General features: G+C 39.9%; 1 protein-coding gene across 1 annotated transcript in view; it reads left to right on the forward strand.

Annotated features, from left to right (window-relative positions):
- The window catches only part of VEPH1 (ventricular zone expressed PH domain containing 1), a 222,112-nt gene that overhangs the window by 110,940 nt on the left and 99,132 nt on the right, over positions 1-12,040 (forward strand). The gene's annotated exons all lie outside the window — the stretch shown is intronic.

Below are 12,040 nucleotides of genomic sequence, written 5' to 3' on the forward strand. Positions count from 1 at the left end.
AGGCGAGACTAAAGGAGCATTCTCTATCCAATCCTTACTCCCCTGTTGGTCCATGGTAGTTCTTGCGGGAGCAATAGTGCAAATGCCCAGACATCGGCTCATAGAATTTCCAGTCATTTCTTCCTTTGGTCTAGTCCAGTAGATCTCAAATGTCAGTGTGGATGAGATTTACAGTGCTCACAGTACTTCATGGATAATTCAAAAGAATTTTAAAGGAAGGTCAAGGGTGACTTTTGCCTATTCCTCCCCAAAGTGATACCTCCCTAACCTTTATCATTATCTTCCAGAACGCCCTCTTCCTCCCTCTTTTCCCTTTGAACGCTTCCCTTCTCTAAGACTCCATTTTGGTACCACTCTCCCAAGAGGTGTTCCCTACCCAACCCTACCCACTCTGACCTTCTCTCCTCTGAGCTACTACAGTTCATACGGCCATTCCACTCCTCTGCACCCACAGTCCTGCCCTGAAGTGTTAGCTGTCTTTCTGTGGGCCCCTTTAGTCTCCCCCGCAAACTTGAGAGAGCTAATATTCACAGCCTGTGCTCTATGGAAGGAAAATAGAGTCTTAAAAATGCTTATAAGAGTTCCCACTTTTTTAGGCAAGACATGTTTATACAAAGAGAAATTGATTCTTTGAGAGCAACTGTTGGCTCAGGGAATATGAGGAGGTTTGGGATCATAATTAAAAACATGTGATATTCTGGTCAGCATTGCCCCCTGCTTAGGAAAAGCTGAATGTAATTTCGCCCCACCAAGGTAACCAGAGTTTTAATAAAAAAAAAAACAAGTATATCTTTTCAATCTAGAGAGTTCTATGCTGGTCATTGTATAAAAAGTGAATTGTAACAGCTATTTGTGACAGTAGCTGTGGCTGTTGTTACTCCACACATAGGGAAGGAAGGGCTTTGGGTTCTTTTTTTGCCCCTCTTCTTACTGAGGAGATTAAGTCAGACATGTGGTACCATTTATGCTCCATGTGTTACTCATTTACTCCACCACTTGTCCTTCCTTAAAGCAGCATTTATGGTGATGTGAAGGTCTGTAAAGGTATTTCAGGAATTCGTTTATCAGCAAGAGATGTAGGTGGGAGACATCATTGTCAGCTTTGGAGACAATGAAGCAAGCCCAGGGAATGTGCGGCCCCAGAGGGGCTGGCTCTGTGAGTGTGGACAAGGAGGGGTGGAGATGGGAGGCGGGGCAGCCCCGGCAAGGGGTGTGAGCCCTGCAATTGCAGCTTAGCCAGGGGATCCAGGCTCCTGGCCTGTAACACAGAAGTGTTTAAAAACACAAGACACACCAAAAAGGAAAAGAACTTTTCATCAAGCTCCTATGGCTTGGCTTCCTATTTCAAACAAGGCAGGAAACACCAAAGCTTTAGCCTGGAGAAAAGGAAAAAGTGCACTTGTAGAAGAAGAGGTAAGAGGGACTTGACCCTCTATAGCCTCTTGCAGGAGAGGTAACACTCCCCGGTTCCTTTCTGGGATGAACAATAATTGAATTCGGAGTTTGCTATTCGCATGACATTTTCTGAGTTTTGAACACCTTTTCAGTTTTGGTTAAAGGGGATGCCAAAATTCATTTTTTGGATCCCTGTGAAAGTTGTTCAATGATTATATGTCAACTCTGTTCTGGTGTCTGTTCCCGTAGGATGTTACTCAAGAGATATGAGGGTACAATGACTCTTGTTGGTTACTGCATTACCACCAATGCCATTATATGTATTACTCCTGGGGTAGATTCAGATGCAACCTGAACCAAACACCTAAAGAGAGGCAGTGGGAAAGCGATGTGATGCGGGTGTGCTCTGGAGGCAGATACTTCATGCTGGGTTTACTTGTCGACCTTCAGTAAGTTACTGAACTTCTCTGTGCCTAAGCTTCTCCATCTGTAAATGGAGACAGTAATGGGACTTGCCCCACTGGATTATGCAAGAAGTAATACATGTAGCAAATTTGAACGGTGAGTGGCTCATGCATAGAAAGCCCTCAGTAAGTACTAACTCTGTTCCAGGTGGACATTACAGTAGGTGCTTTCACTTAGCATGTCCATTATGCCAGAGCTACTGAAAACATAGCTCATGAACCAACATCAGTCTGCAAACTGTTTCTTACTAGCCTGTGACAAGGTTATTACAGTGATTGAAAATAAGAGTTTAGAACTTTTATAGCAATTTGACTTTGCTGCAACATCCAAATGAATGATCAGTGGGCTTATACTCTGGATGTCTTTGTGGATCTTGAACTTCTGCCTCTCCACAACTTGCAAGGTGATACTGATACTGCTGACCCTGTGAACTTTGAGGGCAGGGGCTTTGCCCTTTTTGCTCATCCTTTTTCCATATCCCATTCTCTCTCACACTGGCTGAATGAAAAGTAAGCAAATGGCTGAGCATCTGTGTAGAGCAGTCACTTCCTCATATCAGGGCTTTTAAATTTTATTCTAACTGCAGGGAATTCTCTTTGTCTACAATTGCTCAGAATTTATGCTTACACTACCAAGTGGTTTTTGTTGTTGTTGTTTTAAACAATTTCTATATCCCAGTAGCAAGGGTCACTATCCTTTAGTCCACACTCTTCAGGATGCTGCAGGGGTAAAAGCATTGTATGTCCTCCTGGCTCTGAGCAGGAGAAGCTCATCTTCCAGGTTTGGTATCACCTACACAAGCCGTCTTCTTTTGGTGTCACGTGTCCACACGGGGCAGCAGCCACCCAGGATTTAACCATTTGACTTTTTCATGCCCATTCCGTATGGGCTATGCTGTCAAATCCATTATACAATGCTTTCAGCAATCTGCTGATGCGCCATCATTAATCCCATTTTTATATGACAAAAATGAGACTTAGATGTATCAAGAGATTTACCACATCACAAATAAACAGGAAATTCGAGTCACAAACTTTCCCTGTAAGGCTGTGTTCAGCTCATTTCCCCACAACTATCTCTTTTTGAGAACCCTTTAAAAAAAATCTTATGTGAATGAAATAAACCATAGAGTCGTTTCATTTTAGGCAAAGTTGTACCAGTGGCATGACTGGTCCCCATATAACTGGGCATCTACTGGTCCCTACTCTTGCCCATGAAGCAGGTCAGAGGCAGACAAGAATACCAAGACCCAGACTTATCATTGTCCTTTCCCATAGTATTTGAGTGTGGCTGTTCTAGCACTGTTTACTTATTACAGTCCCCAAACAGATGACACACTGTGGAGCTGGGGAATCCTCTGTCATTCTCACGATGACCGATGAGCCAAGAAATTGCTGAAGAAGGAGGAACATAACATCCTAAGAATTTAGGATGCCAATGTGGATTTGATCCGTCATGTTCTCCTACTTCTCTTCTAACAAACTTAACTTTGCAGGAGTACATATTCTGGACATGGGATCATAAGCCAAGATCGTCAAATTTTAACTAACATTATTTTTCTTTGACTTAAGGAGCCAGGAAGAGAGGCTGCCAGTCTCTCTACCCCTGCCAGCTTCATAGTCTCATCTTCAGGCTTAGTGAGAGCAGTGAGCTAGCTGCCCAAGGGCTAATTTGTTTCCAAGGGGAGTCCTGCTCACACAAGAGGGAGGTAATTAAGCCTCCCCCTGAGCATCCCTAGAGGTACTTTTAAAAACTTTACTTTGGCAACAAGACCAGAAACTGTTCAGACTGGAAATCATATGAGCCTCTTAAATGTGGTATGTTGAGTTAAAGCCAAGTTAATATTTAGGGGATTATAGAACTCTGACAAAGATTTCTGTAAAATTACCTCTGGAGTTAAAAGTGACAAATGGAAGAGAAATAACAACCCCCTGCATGAGCCCAACCCACCGGCCCCCACCCACACCCCCCACAAGTAAACACGCACAGGACCAATGGTTCCACCAGTGCTTTTGCATTTGGGATGCATTTCCTTGCTCTCCATGGAAAACAGAGTTTATCTCCAGAAAAAGTTTTGGTTCTGAACAAATTCTCTCCTGTCTTTTTAGACCAAATTTAAAAACTAGGAGAAGTGAAGAAGCATGAATGTTTATTATAAACTCAGACTTCTGTCTACCATTTCGTGGACTTTTCAACCTTTTGGAACCAAAGCGTGTCCTAACTCCCTGCCAGCAAAATTCTGTAACAAAACCCAGGTGGATTGATGACCAGTGACAAACGTTCTCTTTGGTCCGTCTTGTGGCTCTGGCTGCCTTGGTGACTCTTCCTTACCATCCCTGTCCCCTGACTTCTATGTTAACGAATCTCCAAATCATAAAAACAAGGAAGATCATGTATAAAAGAAAGTCTTTGTGGTGAGAATTCTACTTATCAGTAATGCTCATCAGCCTCATCATATGTAGAGATCACTTCTCTGGCCCAGATATTTTATTGTCATTCCTTCACTCTTATTTACAAATCCATCATTTTACTCCTACTCTTGCTCCCTGCTTCTCGACATTTGATATTTACCAAATGATACCACCCCACCCTCTACCCCCTATAGGCCAAGAGAAGTGGCCAGTGCCTCATGGGCATCTAGTAGAACTCAGGAGGATTTGGGGGCACAGAGAGTAGGCTGGCTTAGGAAACCAAGGTGGTCTGAGTTCATTTATTCCACAAACACTTCAGGTACCTGTGTGTGTCAAGCACTGTGCCAGATACAAGGGAACAAAGATGAACAGTATAGGTCCCTGCCCACCGAGTAGCAGAGATTTACCCGAGACAGATTTAACAAATAGAGGTACAGGACACCCAGTTGAATTTCAGATAAAGAACAAATAATTTTTTAGTATAATCATTTTAGTATAGTATAATACACTTTTTGTTTATCCCACTAGGGGTATACTTATACTAAAAAAATTATTTGTTGTTGATCTGAAATTCAAATTTGGTTGAGTATCCTGTATTTTATCAGGCAACCCTACCCTAAAGGCACCTGCCTGACTTGCCCCCCTTGGGGTCAGTGGATGTGTAGGGATAACCCATAACTTCTCTCATGCCCAAAGTCCCCTCCGAGGGATGTTACAAGGCAATCCAAGAATGAAAGAAGGCATGCTTCCAGCTACTAGAGGTCTGACTCACTCAGGCCATGGCTTCACAGCCAACACCTGGTAACTAGAGACAGGGTCAGGGAAAGGGAGCTGAGTGTCCTCTCCTAAAGTCTGATGCCATGGCATTCTCCAGGGAACATTAGTTCCCTCCAGGGTATGGAATATTGGTCTGTCTGTGTCTAGACCACTGATGTGTTCTCTATATATTAACACAAGACAATGCTGAGGAAGTTTCCAAAGGAATAATAATAATATCAATTAATAATAACAATCATACTAATAATAAAATCTAACATCTATTGAGCAGTGTGTTATCTGTTAGGAACAGTGCTTCACACTGATTCTGTCATTTCACTTTGTAACAACACTGTGAATTAGGTACAGTTGTCTTCCCTATTATATAAATAGGGAAATTGATACAAAAAGTACAAAAAATAAAATGAAGATCTCTGTAAGTAAAAAAAAATATATTTTAAAAAAGCCAGAAACTGATCCAATAAAATTATCCAGGAAGATTTACTATAATCATATGAAATTTGAAGTTTTTTGGAAGAAAATGCTATTAACTGTTGTTATAACCCAGAGCTTTATGTAGAAAGAAAAAAAAATTGTGAATTTGTGAGAAGTTCTTCTTCTAACAAGTCATATGTTTTCAGATTTTAAAATTTGCATAATGCTCAATATCTGATGTATGCATATTTGGTGTATTTTATGCCTTAACAGATTTTTAAGCTTTAATAATCCCAGCTATGGAAATTTCTGAAATAAAGTTCAAAAACTTGAACTGAGTAATATTCTATTATGTGTATATGTATATGTATATATATATATATATATATATATATATATATATATATATATACCACTTCTTCTCTATCCACTCATCTATGGGTGGATACTTGGACTGCTTTTATAATATGGTTATTATAAATAATGCTGCAATAAACATAGGGGTGCATATACCTTTAAATCCATGTTTTCTTATTCTTTGGGTAAATACCCAGTAGTGGAATTACTAGATCATATGGTAGTTCTGCTTTTAATTTTTTGAGAAACCTCCAAACTGTTGTCCACAGTGGCTGCACCAGTTTGCATTCCTACAAAAGTTCACAAGTGTTCCTTTTCCTCCACATCTTTGCCAACATTTGTTGTTTTTGGGTTATTGATTTTAGCCATACACTGATAGGTGTGAGGTGATATCTCATTGTGGTTTTGATTTGCATTTCCCTGATAATGAGTGAAGTTGAGCATCTTTTCTTGTGTCTGTTGGCGATCTGGATGTCTTCTTTGGAGAAATGTCTGTTCATGTCTTCTGCCCATTTTTTAATTGGATTATTTGTTTGATGTTGAGTTGTATAAGTTCTTTATATATTTGGGATACTAACCCTTTACTGGATACGTCATTTGCAAATATCTTCTCCCATTCAGCAGGTTGCCTTTTAGTTTTGCTGATTGTTTCCTTGGCTGTGCAGAAGCTTTTTAATTTGATGTAGTCCCAATACTTTATATTTGTTTTTGTTTCCCTTGCCTCAGGGGACACATCTAGAAAAATTTTGCTATGGCAAATGTCAGAGAAAATACTGTCTGTGCTCTCCTCTAGGGCTTTTATGGTTTTAGGTCTCATTTTAAGTCTTTAATCCATTTTGAGTTTATTGTGTATGATGTGAGAAAGTGGTCCAGTTTCATTGTTTTGCATGTGGCTGTCCAGTTTGTTCAAGAGACTTTCCTATTGCATCTTCTCACCTCCTTTGTCAAAGATTAATTGACCATATAATTGTGGGTTTCCTTCTGGGTTTTATTCTGTTCCTTTGAAGTAAGTGTCTATTTTTGTGTCAGGACCATACTGTTTTGATTACTACAGCTTTGTCATATATCTTGAAAACTGGGATTGTTATACCTCCAGTTTTGTTCTTTTTCAAGATTACTTTGGCTGCTCCAAGTCTTTTGTGGTTCCATACCAATTTCAGGATTATTTGTTCTAGTTCTGTGAAAAATGCTATTGATATTTTGTTAAGGATGGCATTAAATCTGTAGACTGCTTTGGGTAGTATGGATATTTTAACAATATATGTTCTTCCAATCCATGAGTATGGAATATCTTTCCATTTATTTTTGTCAACTTCAATTTCCTTCATCAATATTTCATAGTTTTCAGAGTACAGGTCTTTCACCTTCTTGGTTAAGTTTATTCCTACATATTTTATTGTTTTGGTGCAATTGTAAATGGGATTGTTTTCTTAATTTCTCTTTTTTCTACTTCGTTATTGTTATAGAGAAATGCAACTGATTTCTGTATATTGATTTTGTATCCTTTGCCTTTATTGAATTCATTTATTAGTTCTGGTAGGGTTTGTTTGTTTTTGTGTTTTTTTTTTTTTTTTTTTGGTGGCATTGTTAGACTTTTTTATATATAGTATCATGTCATCTGCAAATAGCGAATGCTTTACTTCTTCCTTACTCCTACTTATGTCTTTTCCTTTCCACTCAAAGAGTCCCCTTTAACATTTCTTGTCAGGCTGATTTAGTGATCATGAATTTCTTTTACTTTTATTTATCTGGGAAACCCTTTATCTCTCCTTCTATTCTGAATGATAGCTTTGCTGGATAGAGTACTCTCAATTAGAGATTTTTTCCTTTCAGCACTTTGAATATCTTATACCATTCTCTTCTAGTCTTCCAAGTTTCTGCTGAAAAATCAGCTGATAGCCTTATAGAGTCTCCCTTGTATGTAATGTTTTCTTTTCTCTTGCTGCTTTTGAAATTCTCTTTATCACTACTTTTTGCCATTTCAATTACTATGTGTCTTTGTGTGGAACTCCTTGGGTTGATTTTGTTGGGAGTTCTCTGTGCCTACTGGTTTTGGATTTCTGTTTCCTTCCCCAGATTGGGAAATTTTCAGCTATTATTTCCTCAAATAAAATTTCTGCCCCCCCCCCCCCCGCCCTTTTCTCTCTCTTCTCCTTCTGGTATCCCTATAATGTAAATGTTACTGTGCTTGATGGTGTTGCAGAGTTCTAAGTCTTTTTCACTTATTATTATTATTTCTTCTCTCTCCTCTTCAGCTTGATTGCTTTCTATTACTCTGTACTCCAGTTTGATGATCTGTTCTTCTGCTTCTTCTAGTCTACTATTTATTCTCTCTAGTGTATTTTTACTTTCAGTTATTGAGTTCTTCATCTCTGACTGGTTCTTTCTTATGTTTTCTATCTCCTTGTTAAGGGTTTCACTGAGGTCCTCTACTCTTTTCTTTCTTTATGAGCATTACTTTCAATTATCTATCAGGCATATTACTCATCTCTATTTCATTTAGCTCTCTTGCTGTGATTTTGTCCTGTTCTTCCTTGGGAACATATTCCCCTGTCTCCTCATTTTGTCTAACTCTTTGTGCTCTTTCTTTTTTTTTTTTTAAAGATTTCTTTATTTGAGAGGGGGGAGGGGCAGAGGGAGAGAATATTTCAAGCAGACTCCCAGCTGAGTGTGGAGCCCAACATAGGGCTTGATCCCATGACCTATGAGATCATGACCTGAGCCCAAAACCAAGAGTTGGACACTTAATTGACTGAGCCACCCAGGTGCTCCTCTTTGTGCTCTTTCTATGTATTAGGAAATTCAGCTTCATTTCCTGCACTTGAAAGTAGTGGCCTTATGAAGAAGAGGTCCTGTAGTGCCCTGCAGTGCAATGTCCCCTGTTCACCAGAATCTGTTACTTCAGGGATATCTCCTATGTGTGTTGAATGCACCCTACTATTTTGGCTGAGCCACTTTTGCTTTCAGCCCTGTCTCTCTTTGCCTGTTGTGGGCAGTGTTTGTTCCCTATGTTATTATTGGGTCAGTTTGGGTCTGCCTTGGTCTTGAGATGAGTCAGACCAGGAATTTACCAGAGATGCAGTAGAACTGATCAGCAGTGTGCTTTCCCTGTGTTGTCCCTTGAGATGGTTTATTGGCAGCTAGGGCCTGCATTAAGACCAGATGTCTGCCCAGAGCCCACTGGGGAGAGGTCTGTAGGAGAATGTGGGGATGGAACTTGTGGTCTTAGCATGCTTCATGCAGGAGTATTGTGGGAGTGGACCTTGAGTTGCTTTAGACAACTGCAGCAGGACTAGAGGGGGTGTGTCTGCAGGAGAACACAGGGGTGGGGCACACTGTCAGCAAATTAGGTGAGAGTGTTTGTGCTGTGCTTGTTCCCACAGGTGTCCATGTGTCTAGCCTGGGGAGCAGGGGAAGGAAATGGTGCCTGTCAGTTCCTTTGTTCCTGGAGAAGTCTCCTAAAGATGTCTGTCCCTCCAGCACATGCTCTGAAATTAGTAAATAAATCTTCCCATATACCCCAAACGTTTTTCAAATTGCTACTTCTACGCTGTATCTCTACAGAGCTGTTTGTTGTACTGTGTCTTTAAGGGCAAGGAATTTGTTTCCTCTTGCCCTCTGGCTCTCCCAGAGTGGAGCCTGCTGATTTTTAAAGTTCCAGGTGTTAAGCCCCCATTGTAAGAATGCACGAAATTAGTCCCCTGTGGTTTCCAAAGCCAAATGTTATGGGGATTCATCTTACCTGTGTGGGTTTCCCATGCCTGGGGTACTTGCTGTGATGGTTTGTTTCTCCTCTTGATGCCCATGGTGTCCCTTCCTCCATGGACAGACCCATGGGTCCATTTAGCCTCCACCATGTCTCTACCCCTCCTACCCTCTTCAGTGTGGCCTTTTCTCTGCATTTAGCTATGGAGAATCTGTTCTGCCAATCTTCAGGTCATTTTCTGGGTTATTTACATCAATGTGGGTGTTATCTAGTTGTATCTTTGGGACAAGGTGAGTGTAGGATCTTCCTACTCCACCAACTTCCCCAGAAGTCCCATTGGATCTTTTAAAAGTAACCTTGATAATCATCATGGTTTGTAAAATACCATCCAGTGATAGTACCATCTTTGTTTCATTTGTAATAGGAGTAAAAGTTCAGCTTTTAGAATCATCTGGCTGGAAGATGTCAAAACCTCCCATCTGTTTGTGGGCAGCCAGTATCATATGTATCATAAAGGGAAACATGTTTGTGATTAGCCTTTATTCCCATGTACTGATTCTTGAAATCTACTCATGTATATTTCAGTGAAGCATGGTATAGATTATAAATTTTGCATTATGTATGCAAAACTATAGGAAGCCTATAAAAATTATATAGATATGTATTTAAGTTTTCTCAGTAATAGCTTATTAGACAATAAACAATATCCTGGTTACTTAAGTGATGATCTACTTGCTTTTCCAGTGGCACCATTTACATCTGTCCCTGGGCTGAACTAACGGGAATTTTAAAAATTGAGGGCCCCAAAGCTATGAACCCTCCCTCAAAGCAAGTATCCCTCTCTGGGCCAGCCAGGAAACCTGCCAACCAACCTCTCCCAGTGCCCACCACACACATGGCCCCAGAATGGGTGGAATATAATTGAAAAAAGTATCACCAGCACTTTCATGTTGGTTTTCCCTAAAAAGCAGTGCCATTAGAAAAACCAGAATTGTATTTTCTCATTCCCACCTATGTACTATACCAGGTTTACCTTGTCCCTTAGGGGAAAATAGCCATATGCTTGAAAACGCCAGTGTTTTGTATATTTGAGGCCCTTTTCATGAACCTCTAGGAAAAATAGTAAAGAGTGCCAGGTAAATACACACAGACAAACCAATAGAATTATTAAGCCATCTTGATGAATGGATTTTTGGGATTATTAACCCTTATATTTATAAAGAAGAATAACCCCATATTATATTGGTAGTGATTGTTTAATAAAAATTTGGGACCCCTGGGTGGCTCAGTCGGTTAAGCATCTGCCTTTGGCTCAGGTCATGACACTGGGGTCCTGGGATTGGGCTCCCTGCTCAGCAGGAAGCCTGCTTCTCCCTCTGCCTGCCACTCCCCTGCTTATGCTCTCTCTCTGGCAAATAAATAAATAAAATCTTTAAAAAAATTCAAAGTAGCTCTAGGCTGACTCAGGCAGGTAAGGGAAGATAAATACACACTACTTTTCTGTAATCATTTAGCACCTTAGCATCAAGTGAACTATTTCTGCAGCTTATTTGTAGGCTCTTACTATATCTAAGGCACTATGTTAGTCCTTAGAGGGGTTCCAAATTTATTCTACATATAACCCCTGCCTTAAAGGAGGTAATTTTAATGACTCACCTAGTGCTTTATAAATTCTACTGTAAAAAAAGATAGTTGAAACTATTAATATCAGTCATGGAAAATCTCTTCCCTCCAACGTATTAAAATCAAAAAGATTTTTTTTATTTCATAATATAAAAGAATCACACTGATTACCATAAAATTAAGAAAACCATGAGTTTATACAGTCCATTTGAAATGTTCTGTCAATTTCAGCACAAACAAATCGCCTCTTAACAATTTTCCAAAAAAATGTCTGGAATGAATTTCATGTGAAAGCCATACTTTTGTAGAACTGGATAAGAATATGGTAGATAACCATATTCAGATAACACAGATACAAACTGCTTTTTATTCTCTGAATTCTTCAACAACTCCTTCTAATGTAAAGTTGGCACACACACACCAATGTTTATAAACTTCTAGCAGAAGAAGTTATAGAAACAGTTTCAAAGATCTATGTCCATTGTTCACCTGAAACTAATGTAACAATGTGTGTCAACTATACTCAAATAAAAAAAAAAAATTTAAAAAGAGAAGGAAGTTTAGCACACAGATCAATTCGCTATTGGCCGCAACAAAGAGCCCTAGAGTGTGGGTATCAGCGCAGGCAAGATTGAGCAAAGGGTTCAGATCATACCTAGAGTGATCTGTGATGTTAGAGCTAATTGGAAGCTGAAGAGGATCTGTGTGGTTGCATGAAGAAAGTCTCCCACCCACACCACTCCCATTAGCAGGCCACACATCTGCCAGTTCATGATGGTTGTATAATGCAAGGGCTTACAAATGGTCACATAACGGGTGTAGGCCATCACACTAAGTAGGATGACCTCAGCAGCTCCAAAGAAATGTTCTCCAAAGATTTAGGTCATACACC

This window comes from Phoca vitulina, unplaced genomic scaffold (assembly GCF_004348235.1).
Source record: "Phoca vitulina isolate PV1807 unplaced genomic scaffold, GSC_HSeal_1.0 scaffold10, whole genome shotgun sequence".
NCBI lineage: Eukaryota > Metazoa > Chordata > Mammalia > Carnivora > Phocidae > Phoca > Phoca vitulina.